The sequence below is a fragment of the Manis javanica genome, chromosome 8, assembly GCF_040802235.1.
Source record: "Manis javanica isolate MJ-LG chromosome 8, MJ_LKY, whole genome shotgun sequence".
Classification (NCBI taxonomy): Eukaryota; Metazoa; Chordata; class Mammalia; order Pholidota; family Manidae; genus Manis; species Manis javanica.
The window spans coordinates 122600456-122622568 of NC_133163.1; positions in this window are offsets into that span (position 1 = coordinate 122600456).

A 22113-nucleotide genomic window follows, 5' to 3' on the forward strand; every position below is an offset into this window, starting at 1 on the left:
CCCGTACTAGTGTGATTAAAGGCTTTGAAGCCAGCTAGCCCCTAGTTCGAATCCCAGCTCCGCCATACTAGCAGTGGGAACTTGGCTCAGAGCTCAGCCTTTCTGACCCTCACTTTTCTCATCTGTGTTATCCCACCCTTGTGGAGTTGTTGGGAAGGTTAAATGTGATAGTGTCTGCAGAATACCTGATCCACTGCCTTTTACATACTAAATGTCAAATAAATAGAAGTTAAATCTAGGTATGTATTCATACCAGGGAGCTTTTCTAACATTTATTGAAATAGAGCATCTAACATTCTTATTTTCGGAGAAATAAAATCCTCGACCACAAGCAGACATGGCATTTATGCAAGTGACAGGAATATAGCCAGCGGGGTTGGCACCTGCCCTGGACCCCAGGCCCCTTGCTTCCTGGTATCGTCCTCATCAGCTTTACGTTACCGAGACCAGGGCCTGGTGGCCGTGCCTCTTCCTAACCCCCCCCCCCCCACGCCGCCTTGTCACGGCACACAGGAACGAGGGGAGCAGACTCCACAGAGAAACATGCTCTGCTCTTGAAACCCTTGTCCCCTTGCCTTTGACCTAATTGCTGTTTGGTGGCTGCAGTGGGGAGGGGCTTGTTTGCCTATTTGGAGCTGCTGTTTGGGCTGGCTTCCTGCCCTCCAGGCGGGGAGAGTGGGCACCCTGTGCGCGCCTTCGGGCCACTGAGTGTAGAGGTTCCTTCAGGGAACACCAGGCCTGTTGGCCATAAGCAAGACGTCCAGTGGCCTCTAAGAGCTTTGTCTCTATAGACTTGACTTAACCAAGGGACCCTTTGGGATTAAATTCCCTTAGGGCACTAAAGAAAATACAACCCAGATGATAGCATCAAGAACCACCCTCTCTGGGTGTTGGGGCGCAGGGAGGGCCTGGACAATTGAAATCCAGAGGCAATCCCAAAGTTCGACTTAAATGGTTTCCAGATTCGCCCCTCCTGTCCACATTGCTCTTCCTTTCCCTCAGCAAGCTGCTCATAAATGGTGAGGCTTTCCAGTTTTAACAGAAACTGCTCACGTACTGAGTGCTTACAGTGTACAAGACTCTGTATTGGGCACTTCAGGGAAGACAGTTGCCCAGGAGACCCGCTATAAAATGCCTGTCTTAAAAGACCACAGGAGCAGAGAAGTTGATAGGCTTCTGCCTGCTACCTCTGAAAATAGCTTTGGCTGCTCAGACCAACATAGCCTTGCTGGCTGGAAGGACAGAGATGTCCCGTGGATGGGACTAGCTGGAGGCCCCATCCCTGTTGCGCATTTTGAATCGGGGTCTGGGTGAATGGACGTGGGCTGAAACTGAAGAGCCCAGCTGTTCGCTGAGCCCGGCTGGAGCTAAGAGGAGAGGGTTAGTGTCCAGGCTGCATTTTCCTGGCCCTACTTGCCAGAAGAGGGCTGAAGTAGGAGTGATGCCACAACTTTCACCACCCAAGAGTCCAAGCTCTTGAAGTTGTCATCTTGGGTAGAAATCTCAGAGAAGATGCTAGTTTCCCTGATGATTTTTATAGAATTCTGGAAGTTCGACAGAGTAGAACATTTGGGTGTGAAATTCGCAGTCTTGTTTGGCAGGCTGCAGCCTCTCTCGGCTTCTGTGGCTGCTGCTGGACAGGAGGCAGAAGCCGCCAAGCCAGGGCCCAGTGTCTGCACTGTCTGCATTTCTTTTGTGCCCCTCTGCTGCCTCCCTGCTGCCTCCGGGGAAGGCCTTGGATTCTGGGCAGTGTACCCTGGACCCTCTGTGATCTGTTCCCTGCCCACCTTTCTAGCTCCACCCCTCGCCACCTGTCAGCCCCGCAGAGCTCCCTGTCCTCCCGCCAGGCTGGACCACCTGGACAGAGCCCCACCGCTTTGTGTTCTTCGTTTGCACATGCCGCCACTTTACTGGAACGCCATTCTTCACCTGGCTGACTCCTGCTCGTGCTTGTGGGGCACCTGGGTGCCAACTCCTGTGTAAAGCCTGCCCTGGCCAACTCAGGCTGGATTAGGTGGTCCTTGCCCAGGTTGCCATTGTGCCCCCCTTCTATTTATTATAACATGGAATGCAAATGTCCCCCTGAAATTCAGGGCTCCTGGAGGGCAGTAGTTGTCTTGTCCTTGCAACACCTGGTAAGTCATTCCAAGCGTCTTGTACTAACAAATAAAACCAGGTGTGTGTGGAGGGCGGGGCTGGGGGTCCTGCAAGGCATACAGCCTAGGAGCCGTCAAAGAAGACTGAGAAATCTGACTACAGGGAAACAATTTATCCTAGGCAAGGTCAAAAGACAACAAAGTCAGAAAATTACAAGCAGCTCATATAACAAAGGGCTAATTCCTCTAATATGTAAAGAGCTCCTATACATGAATTGGAAAAAGACCAAGAACATAAAAGAAAAGTAAGCAGAGGATAAAAACAGGGTCCCCATCCCACAGCCCTTAAACAAAACGGTGCTCACCCACATTCGTGAAGAGACAAACTTCACTGAAACAAGTTTTCACCTAGTAGATTGGTGAGGGTGTGGAGAACTGGCACTCTCATAAATTGCTGGTAGGAGTGTAAATTTTCACAACTTCTTTGGAGAACAATTTGGAAATATTTATCAAAACGATATATATGCCTTACCCTTTGACCCAGCAATTCCACTTCCGGGATTTGTTCCACAGATACACTCACCTATATTTCATTATGTCTGAACAAGGCTGTTCATTGCAGCCTTGTACATGGTAGTAAAAGACTGGAAATACCCTCCCCATCTAACAGATGGAGATTGGTTAAATAAATTGGGTCATTCCCCCACTGGAACATTACACAGCCATGAGACAAAGTGTGAGGACACTGCCTAGTTGCTGATACAGAATGATGCCTGAGATAAACTGCTGAACAGAAGGTGCAAGATGCTGAACACTGTAATCACATGCTAGCTTGTGGGTAAAAAAAGTAGGGGGAGAAAAGGAGGACGTATTCATAGTGGCTTATAAATGCATCGAATACCGATTGAAAAACAAACAGGAAAACATTTTTTTTGCCTTCTGGGAGGGGGACTGGGTGGTTGAGAAACAAAGATGGAAGACTAATTTCATTTTAAGTTTTGAGCCAGAAGAATGTATTCTCTACCATGAAAGCAGTAAATACATATATTTTAGAAAAGGGTTCCTTCTTCCCTTTATCCAGAAGTTCTCAAAAATTACTTGACAGGGAGTTAATGCAAGAGACTCGGCAGAAGGCATCTGGGGATTTCCGTCAAGGCCTTTGGAGTAGGAACGGGTCTTTCTTCTTGTCATGAGCTAACAGAGGAAGATGACCTGAGCACTACTGGGGGCTTCTTATCCCAGGGAGCTCATGGTCTTATGGGAAAAAGACTTCAAAGCTATGAAACAACACAAATGACAGTGAAAATCAAAAGTGCGACAGTGGAGTGCAGTGGTTCAGAGCCAGAAGTAGTCAGGGGGGCCTTGTGGAGCGAGCAGAGCTGGGGCTCGTGCTCACTGGGGGGCCGGCCAGCCTGTTAAAAGTGGATCCAAAGCGTGGAAACGTGCTGCCTCATGCTCGGTGTGGGGTGCCTAAGACTCCACATGCTAGCGAGTTGAGAGCTTCGGCAGGGGAGCATGGGGAGCGAGGAGTGCGGCGAGGATCGGCTGTGTGGTGTGCGGGTCAGATTGGACAATTGAGAATCTGGGGTCAGGAAGGAAGCCAGCTGCTACGGAGGGAAAGCAAGGGTGTGCCGAAGCTGCACCTGTGCTTCTGGAAATGGAGGGGGTGTGGAAGTGAGGGACAATGCGAAGGACAGTCAGCATGATTAAAAAGTGTAAAAAACTACCCTGTGGTTAGTGGGGAAGGGAACTTAATGACAGTTGTGTGTGTGTTGGTGCAAGATTTAACAACAGTCCATAGTGCCACCCACTAAAAAGAATTTTGCTTTGCTTACTACAGTTTTTTTCTCTCAGGATTGTCCAGTCTGCCTTCATGGTTCTTGGGCATTGTGTGGAAGTAGAAAAAATGATTGAGATACTGAACTGAGAAGATGGGAAGGGGAAGGGAGTCTTACCTTTTTAGGTTGCATCTCCTTTGTGTGGTAGATTCTGGTGATGAGTAAAGGTGGAGAGAAAGTAAGGAGCAGAGACTCGATTACTCCATAATAAAGAGCTGAAAGGGGCCTGAGTGGAGAGGGTGGCAGCAGAGCCATGCAGGCCTGCCAGCAGTTGGGGTACAGTTTGGGGGTTGTCCTAATAGTGTCTCCAAGCCAGTAGAAGGTACAAGAAGATGGGGGGATAAAGGGACTTTTGGGGAATGTTCCAGAGGATTGTGAGTTGGATATACTTTAATGTTCTTTAGTACAACCAAGTAAAGATTGGAGTCCCTTTAAATCCCTTTGTCAGTGTGTGCTTCTCTGAGTGTGACTTGGCAGGATTGAGCCATATGGAGCCCAGATTGTATTCAAGTCATTCACATGTGTCACATGTTCTCTGCACCGCTAACAGTTGCCTTGATCTCTTTTCACCCTCCAATAGAGCAGCTTCGTGATAGAGTTAACTAGTAATAATTCCATTTTATAGATGGGAAAGTCAGGGTCCCCCAGCCATTCTTTCTGCTCTACAGCGACCCCCAAACAGTCTGCTCCTGCGAACTCATGAGCATTTATCTCCCTGAGTCTGCTGAAACCTCCTTCCACCACCACCACCACCACTGCCGCCACCAGGTACCTGTTTTTTCATCCTAATATAGCAGCTGCTTCATTACCTTTTTCTTTCTGTACCTTCCTTCATACTTATGTTGTGGTTTCTAGGGCAGCACAAAAATCCAAAATGTCACGCAACTGCCTCTGAACAAAGAACCCTGGAATCAGATCCCAGTGACTGACAGGTTGTTTACACCGAGAGCTTCCTGGTGGAACCAAATATTCTGCGATATTCAAGGCAGGTTTGGTACTACCTGGGGCAAAGCAACAGGAAGGGTCAGGCCAGAAGGACTGCCAGTTGCCTAATAGCAAAGGAATGTTGGGAGTAGATAGGTGTGAGCGCAAGAGGCAGATGGGAGATTTCAGCTTCACAGCCCTCATGAGGCCGTGCTGCTAATTCAGGTGTGATCTGGGAGCATGTCATCTCCGCGCTGCAACAGGCTGGCCTCATGGTGGCTTCATCTGCTGACATTACGTGGTTACCCTATGCCTGCTGGCCCAGATAGCAGGTCCTTGGGGATTGAAGGCCCGGCAGACTCCCTTTTGGGCCTCTGGATTCTTGGAAGAGGGAGCAGAGCTCCAAGGTGCCTTCTGCTGCGGTGGGCTAGGTGGGTGAGGGCTGAAAGGTTTGCAGCTGTAGCAGTGGGCCTGGAAGCAGCTGGCAGTGGCAGAATCACGTGGGTGCATGTATGAAGGGGAGGCTGGGCTGTCCCTCAAAGCCTGCAGTGGCACTTGGGGGTGGAAGTAAAGATCATTTCTTGCTCTCAGGAGAGATCATGGCTTGGGAGCTCACATGTTAACCAGGAATTGCTGAAAATCACTCTCTTGGTCGGGGAGAAGTTGAGCTCAGAGCCCCACTCCAGGGGGAAATTGAGAGAATGGTACCAGCAAGAGAAAGCCACGGCAGGAACGCATAGTTACTCGGCATCTGGCAAAGCACCTGATGTATGCTTTGCATGCCTTATCTCATTTAATCTTCCTAATCATCCTTCAAGATAGTCATTGTTATCCCCATTGAAGAAAAAAAAAAGAACCTGAGGCTCACAGACGTGGGTGTAAAAATTGTCCTAACTACCAACCAAGATGTGGCCTCAAGAGGGGAGAGTAGAAACGGGTGGTGGTGCTCACACAGGCTCATCTGAGTTGGGGATGGAAAGAGGTACAGTAGGCTGACCATGTGTTTTGTTGTCTTAAGTGGGCACTTCTGAGAGTCAAAAGGGCTAATAAAACACACTAAGACAAAAGATATCCCCTAGGACTGTCCTGGACAAACCCGGTTGCGTGGTCACCCTGTATACAGAGCACCAGAAGGAGGTGCTGCTCTGAAGCAGCAGCCCCCATTTATGATCCTTATAGCAATCCCTAAGGTGGCTATTGTTATCCCCATTGGACAGATGAGCGAAAAGACTTAGAGATTTTTTTCAGGGTCCCACAGCTTTTAAGTGGCAGAGGTTCTGGCCGGCTTCAGGCCCCTGCCGCCCAGGCCCAGGGCCTTTGGAGGAAGATCAGAGGAAGAGACCCGCTGGAGAAACAGAGCTATAGGAGGTTCAGGTTTGGCGTGGGAAGGGTCATTTAGCAGGCTGTCTCTACAGTCACTGTGTGGCCTCTCCCAGGATTGGCACGTGAGTAGTGGCTGGAAAAAGTGAGTGAGTGTGCTGTGGGGGTCTGGGGCAGGGCAGAGTCCTCAAAGGCTTCTGTAGCCTTCCCTGACCTACGTGGACCTCCAGAGGGCAGTGGTCAAGGCAGGGAATTTCTAAGAAAAAATGTCCACATAATTGTCCCATTTCTATGCCTGGTGAACAGGAATACTGGGAAATCAAACGACAAGTATTGTGGAGCCAGGACTATTCTGGTCTACAGATCCTCCCTGGCACCAGTTCAGTCCTGCTGGGATTCCCAGAGAGAATGTGGCCTGAGATACATGGATACTGTAGGTTAGTGGCAGAAAGTGCAAGGTAGTGCATGCATGGAGGGTTTGTGAACGTCAGGGCTAGTTTCTGCTATGTTCTTTAGCCAGCCTGACCTTGCAGGAGTGGGTCAGCAGCTGTAGTACAGACAACAGAGGGCCCAGTGCAAAGCTCAGATGTCCTTTGCAGGCCCCTTGACTTGCCGCATCACAGATGGATGGTCAGGGAATTGGCCGCTGGTCATCTATCCAGCAAGACCACACCACCTGTGTGTACTCGGGCCTGGGCAGGTTACAGGCTGTCAGGGCGGTCAAGGCAAGGGAAGTCCCTGCCCTCAGGGTGACCAGTCTGCCTGGGATACCTTAAACAGGCACAGCAACATGAAGCCTCTGCAGGCCAATAATCGGGGCTGATCATGCTTCTTCTTTCCTCCATGCATGTAGACTTTGTTTTTTTTAGAGCAGTTTTAGGTTTACAGCAAAATTGAGTGGAAAGTACAGAGAGTTCCCATATACCCCCATGCCCACACATGTACAGCCTCCCTGTATTCATCCATGTTTTAAACTCTGTGTCCAGTGTCCTGGACCAAAGCCGTACCCTGTCCTCAAGGCACTTCCAGTTCAGTGAAATGAAAGAATAGATAGACCAGCCCTGGGAGGGGGTAAGAGGTGGCGGTAAGCAAGCCTAGGGTGCCAAGGGAGCCCTGCAGGACAGCCTACTCAGCTGTAGGGGGTCTGAGGAATGAGGGCTTCTACCTAGGCTGAATTCTAAAGGAGGTGTAGATATTAGCAAAGATGGCAGGGAGGGCAGGAGTGGGGTGCAATGTGTGCAAAAGCCTGGGGCGCGATAGCCCATCCGACTCAGGTTCTGCATCTGGCTGTGAGGTGGGTGGAGGCAGGAGGAGCCCCATCCCGCAGAGCTTAAAGCTCAGGTGGGCCAGAGCGGGCAGGAGGGGCTTATGGGTGTGAATGGTGCCAGCACTAACCCTTGGGAGAATCTGGGAAAGCTGAGGTACTGGGTTGTGCGATTTGTGGCTTTAAATGTGTTCTGAAAATGATCAAGACTTTGATGCTTCAAGTGCCAGCCCCTTGAGGATAGGGTCATTTTTGTGATGGCCCGGGGGCTGGTGCCCACTTCCCTTCTGCACAGATATAACTTTGACCAACAGTCACATCTTACAAAGAAGAAGATAAGGCCCACTTGGTGCAAGTCTGTGTCTAGAAGGGCTTCTTGGATCATGTCAGATTTTCTCCATTTATTCATCCCTGGTGGTGTTTCCAGGAAAAAGGTACATGAGAAAAAGGAACCCCTTTCTAATAGACTGGGCTAACCAAGGCACAGGGAGGGCAAGGACTTGGACCCCTTTCCCCAAGCAAGCCTAAGGCACAACCAGAGTCACCTGGCCCCCTTGGGCCCCCATGAGGGGCAACAGCCAGGCCTGGAGTATGCCAGGGCCCCCCATGGAGCCAGGCCTCGGGGCCTCGGCTTGCTCATTCAGAAAATGGAAGTAGTAAACTATGCCCTTTCCCTGTGGCTCTGAAAGAGGAACAAGGATGAAGGGGCTCTAATGCCATCTGAGGGCAAAGGTGGTCCCGTCCTTGATTAAAGAGTTCCCAGAGAAGCCCTCCTTCCTGGCCTGTGCTCTGGGCCTGCAGCAGTGGGGCCCCGTCCAGGTGACAAGGACCTGTCAGAGGTTGTGGGATGCCCCTCTCGCCAGTGTCCTGGAAAGGAGACTCGCATATTCTGAGCATTAGGTCCAGGCCCTCTACATACAAAACTATGTCACCTGCCATCCTGGGAGGTGGGTATTATTACCATCCCAGCTTCACTGACGAGTGAAGGTGTGGAGAGAGGAAGTGACACACCAAGGGCACCAGCTGGTAGGTGGCAGTGCTGGAGTCCGGCCCGCGTGCCCTACTGCATCCTCTTGCTCCGTCTCAGTGGGGCGGGGCGCTGTGGCAATTGAAGTGTTCTGCCTGAGCAGGTAGGATGACAGTGTGCCTCATTCATTCATTCATTTACTTGATCCACCTTATTGTACGTACACCTCATGTCGGGCAGTAATGGCTGTTGGGAATGTAGTGGAGGAGTAGAAGCAGTGTGTTCTCTGCCCTCAGGGGCTAACTATCTAGTGGGAGAGGCAGACCTTTATTGAATAAGGAAAAAGAGACACTCTGATAAGCATCATGAAAGAAAAGTACAGGGTGTTATGAGAGGGATAACTGAGGGCTTAATTTAGTGAGGGCAAGAAGGGAGCTTCAGGGAAGACTTCCTGGAGGAAGTGAGCAGAAGAAAGGTGAGTGGTGAGGAGTTAGCCAGGACATTCTAGGCCAAGGATACTGTATGTACAAAGGTGGGAAGGAGTAGGCTAGCAGGGAACTGAAAGGGTTGTGAACAGGGCAGAGGGTAATGGGTGAAGGGGTATAGGATGGACAGAAGCCCAGTGGGGCAGCGTCTGGGGATGTGGGGAGCAGTAAGAGGCTGTAGGAAACCAAAGCAGATGACTGTGAAATGAGAGCTTTCTCTCTTTCCCATGAGCTAAATGAGAAAACACAACAATATATATAGCTTTCCCAAAAGTTTGGGCCTCATTAATAGTAGCATAGCATTCAGGCCAAAGGAGGTGATTTTTCCTCCTTTTTGGCTCAGACTGTACCTGAAGGGTTGTGATCTTGTCAGGGCTTCCACTGCCCAACATCTGCAGGAGAAGAGCCAGAATGCAGAAAGGGTACACAAAAACTGGGCTGGATGAGCAGAGAGGGGCAGCCTCAGGGGATAGGGGTGTGTCCCAGATCACTGAGGAATCTCCTGGAGGCAAAATTCAACCCATAGAGGGAAAAACTTCCTTGTAGCAAGGGCTTTTGAAAACTAAAGTGAGCTGCTGTGAGGGAGTGAGCCTCCTGCTCTGGAGATATCTGAGCAGGATATTTCAGGACCAGATTGGGAGAAGGCACCTGCTTAGCTTAATGGGTGTTCTAGATTCAGGCCTTTCATATGGGGCACTGGCTATAGCATGGAGCTGGCTAAGCTCCCATCCTGGGCCCAGAGATCCCTGGCTTGAGCACCCACCAAAGCAAGTTCAGAGAGCTGAAGGAATGGGGCCTTTGAAGGGAGGAGCCTTTGAATTCGGATGCCTGATGCAGAATGCTCTGAGGGAGGTCTGAGCACACAGATTCTCACTCGGATGCCAGGAGTTCCCTGGCCGGCTGGCTGCCCTTGTTGGGAGAGTGTCCCTTACTTCTTGGTTCATTGCTTTTCTTGGGAGATGGTATGCCTAAGGAAACAGAGCCTTGGCCTGGGCTTGAACAGAAAAATGGGGCAGCAGGAAGGAGTTGGAGGGAGGTGGGAAGGCAGGGTAGCGTGGGTATGTGGTACATGAAGCCCGACAGCTGTCCTGGAAACCATATCTCCAGGGTGTTTGGGAGATTGAAGTTGCACTCTTTGCTCTAAGACACAGCCCTCCAGTTCTTTGAGGAGCATAGAGGGATTTCTTTTCTGGGGTCCAGATGCCAATTATTATGGAGGGTCTTCCCCTTGGGTGGGCTCTAAGCCACTCAGACCATATTGCTCCTGCCTCCTTTCATCTCTTTGACTGTAACAAATAGGGCTCCTACCCAAGGCTTGGGGACACTGGGCAAGCATTTGCTTTTACATCGTGTCTATTATTTCAGGGTTCATTGCAGAGCATGGATCACAGATCCACCTGACACCAAAATTTGTCTTGTTAACCACTCTAAGACAGCATGGTGGCAAAGTGTTATTAGGGATGGCCTGTCCTTCCATGACATGTACAGATATGACCATGAGCACGTGAAATCAAATAGGAAAAGGTGAGAGAAGGAAGAGAAGTGCACATCAGATGGTCAGGATCGACTCAAATACCCTAGATCAACTTCTGAATGGGGAAGGCTGGGATGTCAGCATTTCCTGAGTGTCTGTTTTGTGCAAGTCACTTGCCTTTGTGTGATCTGAGAGGGTGTATTATTATCCTTATTTTGCTAAGAGGGAAACTGATGCTCAGGGGATTCACCCAATTAGTGTGAAAAGCAGGAAGACGTGGACATGGGCTTTGAGCCAGGTATGTCCAGTTCCAAGGCCGGCTCCCCTCTCTCCCGTGGAAAGTGATCTCCAGGTGCCATGAGCATGATTTCAGGTTGGGATGTATTAACCCCAAAACAAAAAGTCAATCTCCAGACGTTTGAGGGAAGTCTTCAACATGTAGGAGAAGCTAAAACAACATAAGAAAGGAACTCAGAAACAAAGGTGCTGCAAAGAACAGAAGAAAACTTCAAAGAAACTACTACTGATAATTTCAGGAAGACTGAAAGAGATCTTTGTGTCCTGAAACAAGAGCAAGATGACACAAAAAGGGGAACAGGCAGAGAACAAGTAAAACACAATGTAGTAACAGTGCTAGAAAGATAATCAAGGAAACCTTTCAGAAAGTTCAGCAGAAACAGTTGGATAAAAGAGATAAGAAAATGAGATCAATCTGAGATTCAACATCTGACTGATTCAGTTTCCTGAGAGAGAACAGCGAGGAGAAAGACGTTTTTTAAAAAACATGCAATAAAACATTTTAAGAAAAGACAAAGATTTCTAAGTAAGAGTCCACAATGCATGAATGTAAAAGTGAAACCTCTCACCCAGGCTCATCATTCTGAAATCTTAGAACACCAGGATTAAAGAGAGATTAGGAAGATGATTCCTGAAATGGTGACATGAGCAGTTCTGCAGATACTCTCCCCAGCTAAAAAGCATAACTGATGAGGTGCACTTAAACATGTAAATTCTCTGGAAATTTTCCTAAAGGCATAGAGCAAATCAAGAAATATTTATTCAAGAAAACCTACTAAATCTTGGTAAGAAGAGTGAGAGGCTACAGCATTTGCACTGTGATCCACCCCTCCCTCCCTCTTCCAGCTGTTTGTGACCGTGTGGGCAGGTACAGCCAAGAGCACAGGCTTCTCTCTACACCCCCCTCCCATTTCAGGGTGTCTTGCCGATGGGTTTCAGCCCCGGGCATGTTCGCTATGGATTCAGTGTGACCAAAGAAATCGACAGCAAAACGTTCTTGAGTGAAAGGGTTACACCCAACTTTATTTCCAGGTGGCAGGTCAGTCACTGAAATCCCACTCACTCAGAGCGAGTCTGCGTGCAGCAAGCCGGTCTCTGCCTCTGGGCCCCTCTGCCTGCACAGCCGTCCCCAGGGCCTCTGTCCTCGGCGCTGCCACCACTCCAGCCTCTGCTCTGCTCTCCTGCAGCCTTGCAGCCCTGCCACCATGTCGCACGTGGAGCACTGGGCGGAGGTCTTTTTATAGAGTCAACAGCCATGTATTGCCCACAGGTGTGCAGTGAGCTGGTCAACCAGGGTCAGGTGAGAATCCCAGCCACAGGAACTCTCACTCTATCCACACTCCACCCCTCCAGGACTCTCTCCTCTCACTTTATGTGCCCTGAGTCCTCTGCACTGGTCCCTGTGCAAGGAAGCTGGAATATTGTTCTCCAGCCTCTCCAGCAAAAAGTCCTGCAGACACACACAAGCCGGACGCGTGGCTCTGTCTCTGACCTCCGCCTCTTTGGTCTTAATGGCTGGACCTGCTGCTCTGGTTTCAGCTGCTGCCATAGCTCCAGGAAGATCCTATTTGGCTTCCTGTCTAATTTCCTTTCATCTGCTCCTGCCCGTATCAAATCAACCCACATCTGGGTCCTCGTAACCCTCACGAGGCCCCTCAAATTCCTCCTGTAACAGGTCTTATTTCTTTCCGGTTCTCATTGCTTCAGCTACTGTACGTGTCACCTCGCATTTTGTAATCGCTGCCTCAAGGCGGGCTGCACTGTCAGGGAAGACAGCTCTCCCATCTCTGATCCCGACAGAACAATCCCATCCACCCCTAAGTCCCACAGCCACCAGCTCAGCCTGAGTGTAGGGGTGCACCATAGAAAGCTCCACAACCTGGGGAGGGGCTGCTCCTCTCCTGGGGGAACTCTCAGCTGCTGGGTCTTTATTTTTTACAACCCCTGGGCGTGCTTTCAATACAGGAGGGGCCAGTGCCTCCGGCACCACCCCTTCATCCTTCCCCAGCTCCTCTACTTCCTGGGCTGACGGCACCTTTCTCTCCCCTCCCCCGAGCGCCTGTCTGCTGCAATCTTTACCTTTTCTCCTGTGCCTCGCAGCAATGCCGGCTCAGTCTCCAGAAGGTCTCTTACCTTCAGCTCAATGCTTCACAGCTGATGTTCTCGTGCCACCTCCGCCTGTGCTTCCCTCAGGAGTTTGTCCTTTTCCTTGATGGCCTCTTCCTCCTTCAGGACACCTGGCAGCGCTGCTGTCTCCTCTCCAATGGCTCCTTGCTCCCTGCGCTCTCGTGCTGCCTCCTCCCGCATCCAGGCCATCTCCCTCCTCAGGGCATCCACAGAAGTCTGCAGCTCGTGTTCTCGTGCCGCCATTCCTTGGGTCTCCTCTGTAGACCTTTTTAAGACTGTGAGAAGCAGCCAACCCACAGTCCCCGCTGCCTCCCGGGCACTCCGCTTCTCAAAGGATCCGCTGACTATACCAAGGGCCACCCCTGCTGCCTCAGGGGTCACCTCCCCTTGCCTCCAGTCCTGGGGTGGGGCCCAGCCCTCTAGGAGGCAGTCACCTCAGACCACATACCCATTGGGGGACGATCCACTGGCTCCCCATTCACAGGGGCAGCCCGCTGAAGCACCCCTCCCATAAGGGCAGCCTGTCTTTTTCCTTGGTCAACAGTGAACCCTGCCGACTTTTGTCAGTTGTCTTGCCAATGGGTTTCAGCCCTGGGCAAGTTCGCTATGGATTCACTGTGACCAAAGAAATCGACAGCAAAATGTTCTTGGGGTGAAAGGGTTATACCCAACTTTATTTCCAGGTGGCAAGTCAGTCACTAAAATCCCATTCACTCAGAGTGAGTCTGCAGGCAGCAAGCTGGTCTCTGCCTCTGGGCCCCTCTGCACAGCCATCCCACACAGTTATCCTCCAAGCCTCTCTGCACAGCCGTCCTCTGGGCCTCTGTCCTCGGCGCTGCCACCACTCCAGCCTCTGCTCTCCTGCAGCCTTGCAGCCCTGCCACAGTGTCGTGCCCAGAGCACTGGACGGAGCTCTTCATATAGAGTCAACAGCCATGAATTGCCCACAGGTGTACAGTGAGCTAGTCAGCCAGGGCCAGGTGAGAATCCTGGCCACAGGAACTCTCATTTTATCCACAGAGAGCTACTGTATCTCCCTGGAACTGCCAGACCCACCAGCATTTCTCATCTCCCCCACCTCCATTCTGCAGAAGATGTATTCAGGTAACAGTAGGTGAGAAGCCTGGAGCTTTCTTTCTCATCTCTCTTTCTCTAACTCATAGATGGAACAGGCATGGCAGGCTGAGAAATCTGGTACCCTGACCACCCTCACCCCAATTCACTCAGAGCAGATGTTCCATGCTGGGAGAAGCCAGTTTACAAGATGAGAGGCTACTGCCCTGTGGATAAAGTGAAGGTTCCCATGGCCAGGACTCTCACCTGGCTCTGGTTGGCTAGCTCGCTATACACGAGTGGGCAATATGTTGTTAGTGACTTTATATAAAGAGCTCCGCCCAGTGCTCTGAGAGACATGGTGGCAGGGCTGCAAGGCTGCAGGAGAGCAGAGACGAGACTGGAGTGGTAACACTGAGGACAGAGACTGAGATGGCTGTGTGGGCAGAGAGGCCCAGAGACAGAGACCGGCTTGCAGCATGCAGACTCGCTCTGAATGGACAGGCTTCTAGTGATTGACCTGCCACCGTGGAAATAAAGTTGAGTATAAACGCTTTCACCCCAAGAATGTTCTACTGTCATTTCTTTGGTCACATTGAATCCATACTGAACTTGCCAGGGGCTGAAACCCGTTGGCAAGACACGCCCCAACCCAGCATCTTGTAAAGCAAGGTGTGCCATTCCAAGCTTCAGAGCAGGGGCACAAAGGTTTTGTACAGGGAAAGGAGTGTCATGAGAACAGAGCTCTGACACGCTTTCCAGGGAAACTGACTTTATTTGTAATAGAGTGATCTACAGGTGATTTCAAAAGCAATGGAGATACTGGTGGTAAGAAATTTTAAAAAGTCTGTTAACTCTGTGAGAAAAATAAGCTAAACATAAGAACAACTAGAATTTACCAGAGAGAAGCAGGGTAAGAGACAGCTGAGAAGAGCCCTCCTGGGGTCAGAACAAACCACAAAGACTGGCCTCAAAGACTGTCTCTGAAGGAGCGTACTTTAACTGGATCAGGCTGTGAAGCAATTTATGCCCCAGGGTATCGTTGAAAACAATAGAGCGATCAGTCGGCAATTAGCGGGGGCTAACAGCTGGGTGTGACACCAATAAAGACAACCGATCAAGGAAAGGGGCAGAGCGCTCTTAAAACCACAGTCAGCCCAGGGTGACATCCCAAGGCTTTGGCTCCTAGGAGTGACATCAGAGACCGCACACTGAAGAGGAAATAAACTTCGAAGCTGTCCAGCCAGGTCAAAAATAAACGAACAGCAAGAAGCAGCAGCTGTGTGTGTGGATCGTGGCTAGTGTTCAGAGTCGCTGTGATATATTACCTAAAATCTTCATGTATTTTTGTATCACACATATATATAAATGAAATATAATTTCAGCAAAAAAAAATTATGAGGCATGAAAAGAAACAGGAAAGTGTGACCAATGTGCAAGAAAAAAAGCAGGCAACAGAGCTGCCTCTGAGAGGGCGAGTGTGCCGGACACAGGAGGCGGAGACCGCGCGGCTGCCAGTAAAAGTGTGTTCAGAGACCAAAGGAAACCGTGTGTAAAGAAAGAAAGGCAAATATGATGATAACATCTTGTCAAATAGATAATATCAATAAAGAGACATTTTAAGCAAGAACCAAATGGAAATTCTGGAAAGTACAAGAACTCAAATGAAAACCCACTAGAGAGACTCAACACTGAAGAACAAAGAGAAAGAAGAATGAAAAAAAAAAAATGAACAGAGCTTTAGAGAAAAGTGAGATACTATTAAGTGCACCAACATAAGTATAATAGGAGTACCAGAGGGGAAAAGAGAAAAGAACATAAAAAATATTTGAAGAACTAATGGCTGAAAAACTTCCCAAATTTGATGAAAAGCATTAATTATACATCGAAGAAGCTTAATGAACTCCAAGTAGGATACATGTGGAGATGCACACCCAGACACATTGTAGTAAAGTCAAACACAGAGAAAATCTTGAAAACAGTAAGAGAAAAATGACATCATCTCAAAGGAAACCTTAATAAAAATAACAGCTGCCTTCTCATCAGAAACAATGAAGGCAGAGGGATGATACATTAAAAATGCTGAAAGAAAAAAGCTTAAGAGTTTTATATTCAGCAAAATAAGCTTTCAAAAGTAAAAGTGAAATACAGACAGACCCAAACAAAACGTGAGAGAATTTGTTGCTAGCAACCCTACCTTACACAATATGCTAAAAGTTCTTCATGCTGAAAGCAAGTGATACCAGACTATAATTTGAAACCAGATGAGAAAACAGAATGCTGGTAAGCTGTATAGTTACAAAAGACACTGTACATGTATATTTCTGTTTCTTTGTTCTCTTAACTGATTTAAAAAACAACTATTTAAAACAATGTTTATAGTTGTATTTTTGGGCCTATAATATATAAAAATGTAATATATTTGACAATAACAGCACAAAGGAAGTGGATGGAAACGAAGCTGTATTGGAGTAAGGAAATGATAACTGATCATAAATTGGATCAATGGGAACAAGTGAAGAGAACCAGAATTGGTAAATAAGAAACTCTATAAATATGTGCTTGCTCTCCTTTCTTCCCTCAGCTTCTTTAAAAGACATACTAATATATAAAAGTGATAATTATAACAGGGTGTTATTGGATTTGTGACTTATATAGACCTATAAATAGTAATACATAATAACTACATATAATATATAATAACCAAATAGCCGAAAGATGAGGGAATAAAGCTGTATGGCAGTAACATTTTATATCTTACTGCAATTAAACTAGGATAAATCTTAACTACATTCTGATAAATTAAGATGTGTATGATAGATCCTAGGGTAACCATTAAGAAAATAACTCAAAAAAAGTGAAAATATAGTGAAAAATTATTAAAGAAATTAAAATGTTATACTAGTGTGTATTAGTGAAAAACAAAGCAGTAAAAGAGGAATAAGGAACAAAAAAGATACAAAATTTATAATAGAAAACAAAAGGTAAAATAGCAGACATAAATCCAACTATTTCAATATAACACTATATGTGAATGGATTACACAATCTGGTCACAAGACAGAGGTGGTGATATTGGACAAAAACAACACAACACAACACAACACACACACACACACACAACACACACACTCCCCCAAGATCTAACTCTATGCTGTCTGCCAGAGACCCAGTTCAGATGAAAAAATACTAATAGATTGAAAGTAAAAGTATGGATAAAGATCTGTTATGTAAAACAAAACAAAACAAAAAATAACAAAGAAAAGAAAGCTGGATTGGCTATACTAATATCAAAGACTTAAAATATGTAAGTAGAGATAAAGAGGAGCATATCATAGTGATAAAAGGGCCAAACCATATGGAAGACATAACAATTTCAGAACATATATCCATCTGAAAACAGAACACCAACATACATTCAATAAAAACTAACGTAATTGAAGGGATAAATAGACAATTCAGTACTAATAGTTGGACTTCAATATCCTGCTCTAAGTAACGGGTGGAACGACCAGGCAGATTAACAAGTAAATGTAAGAGTTGGACAGCGCTGTGAACCAAATAGGCCTAAGAAATATCCAGGAGACTCTCAAAGAAAACAATATATATTCTTCTCAACTGCACATGGAGTATTCTCTGATATAAACCATATGGTAGCCATAAAACAACCCTCATTAGATGTAAAAGGACTGAAATTATACAAAGTATGTTCTCAGGTCACTATGGAACACAATTAGAAATCAGTAACAAATTTGAGAACTTCACAAGTAAGGGGAAGATAAGAATATACTCCTAAAAAAACCAATGAAGCAAAGAAGAAATTACAAGGGAAATTATAAAATACTTTGAAGTGAATAAGAATAAAGACAACATATCAAAACTGATGGGATGCAGTTAAAGTAGTGCTTTGAGGGAAAGATAGTTTTAAATGCCTCTATTAAAAAACAAAATTTCACAAATCCGTAATCCCACTTTCTGTCTTAAGACACTGGAAAAAGGAGAACAAACTAAACCTAAATCAAGCAGAGGGAAGGAAATAATAAATATTAGAGTGGAAATTAATGAACTAAAGAGTAGAAAAACAAAGAGAAAAATCAATGCAACAAAAAAAATCAATTCTTTGAAAAGCAGACAAAATTTGAACAAACTTTCAGCTAGACTGACAAAGAAAAAAGAGAAGACTCAAAATACTGAAATCAGGAATGAAAGAGAAAACATCACTGCTGACCTTAGAAACATAAAGAGAATTATAAATCAATACTATGAACAACTGTACACCAACAAATTAGATACTTAGATGAAGTGGGCAAATTCCTAGAAAGACAAAAACTACTGAAACTGATAAAAGAAGAAATAGAAAATATTAATAGCCTATGAGGAGTAAAGAGACTGAATTAATAATTTTAAAGTTCCCACAAAAGTAGCCCAGATTTCCCTAGTGAATTTTACCAAACATTGAAGAACAATTTACACCAATTCTTTACAAACTCTTCCAAAAAATGGAAGAGGGAAAACTTCCCAACTCATTCTGTAAGGCCAGTATTACTTTGATATCAAAACCAGACAAAACAAGAAAATATAATTACAAACCAATATCTCTTATGATAGAGATGCAAAAAATAATCATCAAAATACTAGCAAACTAAGCCTAACAGCATGAAAAGGACTTTATACCATGACCGACTAGAAGTTTTCCCAGGGATGCAGGTTGGTTCAACAAAAAATTCAATCAATGTGATATACCAAATTAATGAATAAGGGACAAAAACCACACAATCATTTCAGTAGATGCAGAAGAAACATTCGAAAAAACCCAATACCCTTTCATGATAAAAAAAAAACTAAACTAGGAATAGAGTGAAACTACCTTACAGAAGAAACATTCGAAAAAACCCAATACCCTTTCATGATAAAAAAAAAACTAAACTAGGAATAGAGTGAAACTACCTTACCTTGATATAAAGCATCTATGAAAACACTACTGCTACATACTTAGTGGTAAAAGACTGAAAACTTTCTCCTATGATCAAGAATGTCCACTCTCACCACTTCTATTCAACATAGTACTGGTTTTAGCCAGGACAATTAGCCAAGAAAGAGAAATAAAAGTCATTGAAATTGGAAAGGAACTTCTACTTGCAGAGGACAATAATCTTGAATATTGAAAATCTTAAGGAATATACTAAAACTGCTGGAACTAATAAGCAAGTTCAGGAAGTTTTCAGATTATAATATCAATATACAAAGTTCAACTGAATTTTTATGAATGGACATTAGAATGAACAGTGTAAAATGAACATTAAGAAAACAATTCCATTTAACAACAAAAAGAATAAAACATTTAGAAGTAAATTTTTTTAAAGAAGTACAAAACTTATATCTGAAAACTCAAACATTGTTAAGATAAATGAAAGATGACCTAAGTAGAAAGACATCCAGTGTTTAAGAACTGATAGGGTTAAGATAGCAATATTCCCCAAACTGATGTACAAATTTAATATGATCTGTAATAAAATCTTAGTTGGCTTCTTTATAGAAATTGGCAAGCTGGTTATCATATGGAAATTCAAGGAATCAAGAATAGCCAATCTTGAAAAAAGGGAGCAAAGTTGGGGGACTCATACTTCTGGATTTCAAAACTTACTACAAATCAATGATAATCAAGACAGTGTGGTACTGGCACAAGAATAGAAATATGGATCAAGGGGACAGAATCGACAGTCCCAAAATAAACCATACATCTATGGTCAATTGGTTTTCAACAAGGGTGACAAGACCATCCAGTGGGGAAAGAATGGTCTTTTCAATAAATGGTTCTGGGGCAACTGGATATCTACATGTGAAGAATGAAGTTGAATCCTTACCTCACATCATATATACAAAATTAACTCAAAATGGATCAAACACCTAAGTGTAAGAGATAAAGCTAAAAAACCCTCAGAAGAAAATATAGGGTAAACTTTCATGATTGTGCATTTGGTAAAGTATTCTTAGACATGACACCAAAAGCATGAGCAACAAAGTAAAAAAAAACAGATAACATTAGACTTCATCAATATTAAATCCTTTGTGCACCAAAGGACTGTTTTGTGTTAGTTTCAGCCTATTGATAGTGATGTTATTGGCTGGAAATGCCTACGATACTCACCTGGGCCCATTATACTTTTGGCAAACTTCCACAGACATTTCCCCAGCTGGAGCCAGTGTTGAGGCTGGCCTGGCCCTTGTGGTTCGTATTTTGATTGCAAGACACATCTTAGCAACAACCATTAGAGAACTTAGATAAAACAAGGTTTTTTACTTACAAGTCCTAGATAGAGGGTACACAGCATCCCCTAAGGTCACACAGAAAGGCTTTCAGTTAGAGAGAGATTGAGAAACGCATGCCTGGGTTGAGGGTGGAGTGCCTAGTGTTTCATGGGTTCACTATTGGCAAATTCAAAACACATTCGGGCGTGGGAAGGGAATCAGGGCAGTCAGTCAAGTGGTTAGTTATCTAGGTTACCTTGCTTTTTCTGAAAGCAGAAATTCATGGGTGGGGGAAGCCTGGCTCCTTATCTAGTTGTTTATCTAGTAGCTATGTCATATAGCTTGCAATATGTTTTTTCAAGATGGATATCTTTGAAATTGATGCCTCAACAATCAAAAGCTTAATGTCAGGCACTTATACTACAAGGACACTGTATTAATTTCCTAGGGCTGCTGTAACAAAGTACCACAAACCGTGTAGCTTAGGATAACTGAAATTTATTGTCTCACACTTCTACGGGCTAGAAGTGTGAAAGTGTTGACAGAGCCATTCCCTCTGAAACCGGCAGGAGGGAATCTGTGCCACTTCCTAGCTTCTGGTGTGGTAGTTATCAATCCTTGGCATTCCTTGGCTTGCAGCTACATAATTCCAATCTCTGCCTCTGTCATAACAGGGTGTTCTCTTGCATCACAGTAACTGCAAATGGATACAAGGGTTTCCATGTATGTCTTCACATCATCTTCTTATAAGGACATCAGTTATACTGGATTAAGGCCTGCTATTCCAGTTTGACCTTAGCTTAACTAATTATATCTGCAGTGACTCTATTCCAAATAAGTTCACATTCTAAGATCCTGGAGAGTTAGGACTTCAACATATATTTTCAGAGAGCACAATGCCACCCATAACAGATACTATCAAGAATGCCAAAGAGGGAGGAGCCAAGATGGTGTGAGTAGTTCAGTGGAAATCTCCTCCCAAAAACATACATATTTTTGAATACAACAAATACAACTATTCCTAAAAGAGACACCAGTGGATACAGTACAATAGCCAGGCTACATATACATCTGCAAGAACTCAGCATCACACAAAGGGGGTAAGATACAAGCCGTGGCCCGGTGGGACCCAAGCATCCCCCCTACCCCAGCCCCCTGGCAGGGAGAAAGGAGTCGGAGTGGGGAGGGAGTGAAAGCCCAGGACTGCTAAACAACCAACTCTAGTAATCCACACCGGGAGCACAGACACATGGTGCACAGTGTGCTGGATAGCAGAGAAACAGAAAAGCAAAACCTGTGAGTGGGTCCCTGCAACGGGCGCCCCTGGGACAAAAGAAAAGCAAGTGCTTTTTGCAAGTCTTAAAGGGGCAGGGACCTCACAGCAGGACGAAGTCATCCGGGCACACTCAGCCCAGCACCTGGGAATCCTGGGGAACTCTACACGACCTAAGCCCCTGGGCAGCAGCGCAGCTCTGAAGCCTCTCACAGCGATAAACAGCCTGCCAGTCATTCCCCCAACTGGTGTGGACCCCAACACACCAGCCCAGTAGCGGGACAGTGGCCATGCACGCCGGCGGTGGTGGCACCAAAGGGGCCCAGGAGAGGCCCAAGAGAGCCTGCTGCGGTGGCGCCAGAGGGGCCTGGGAGCGCATGCACAAGCCTGCAGTGGTGGAGGCCGGGTGACCTGGGACCAGCTCATGTGAACTGGTGGCGGTAGCAGCGGAGCGGCCCGTGTGAGCCCGTGGCTGCGGGGGCTGAGTGACCCGCGTGCGCCAGCGGTGATGGCATTAGAGGGGACTGGGGGCGGCCCGTGCGAGCCCGCAGCAGTGGCAGAGGAGCAGCCCAGGAGTAGCCGCACCCCCAGTGGCCACCCAGAATCTCAGCCCGGCACACAGCTGCCTGGGCCAGACCCAAAGGCCGCCACCAGCACACAGCTGCCCAGGGGGGGCACCACTTTCACAGGAGAGCACACCTGGTGTCCCTGCCACTCCCTGCAGGGCTCTGTGCTACCCTGACAGAG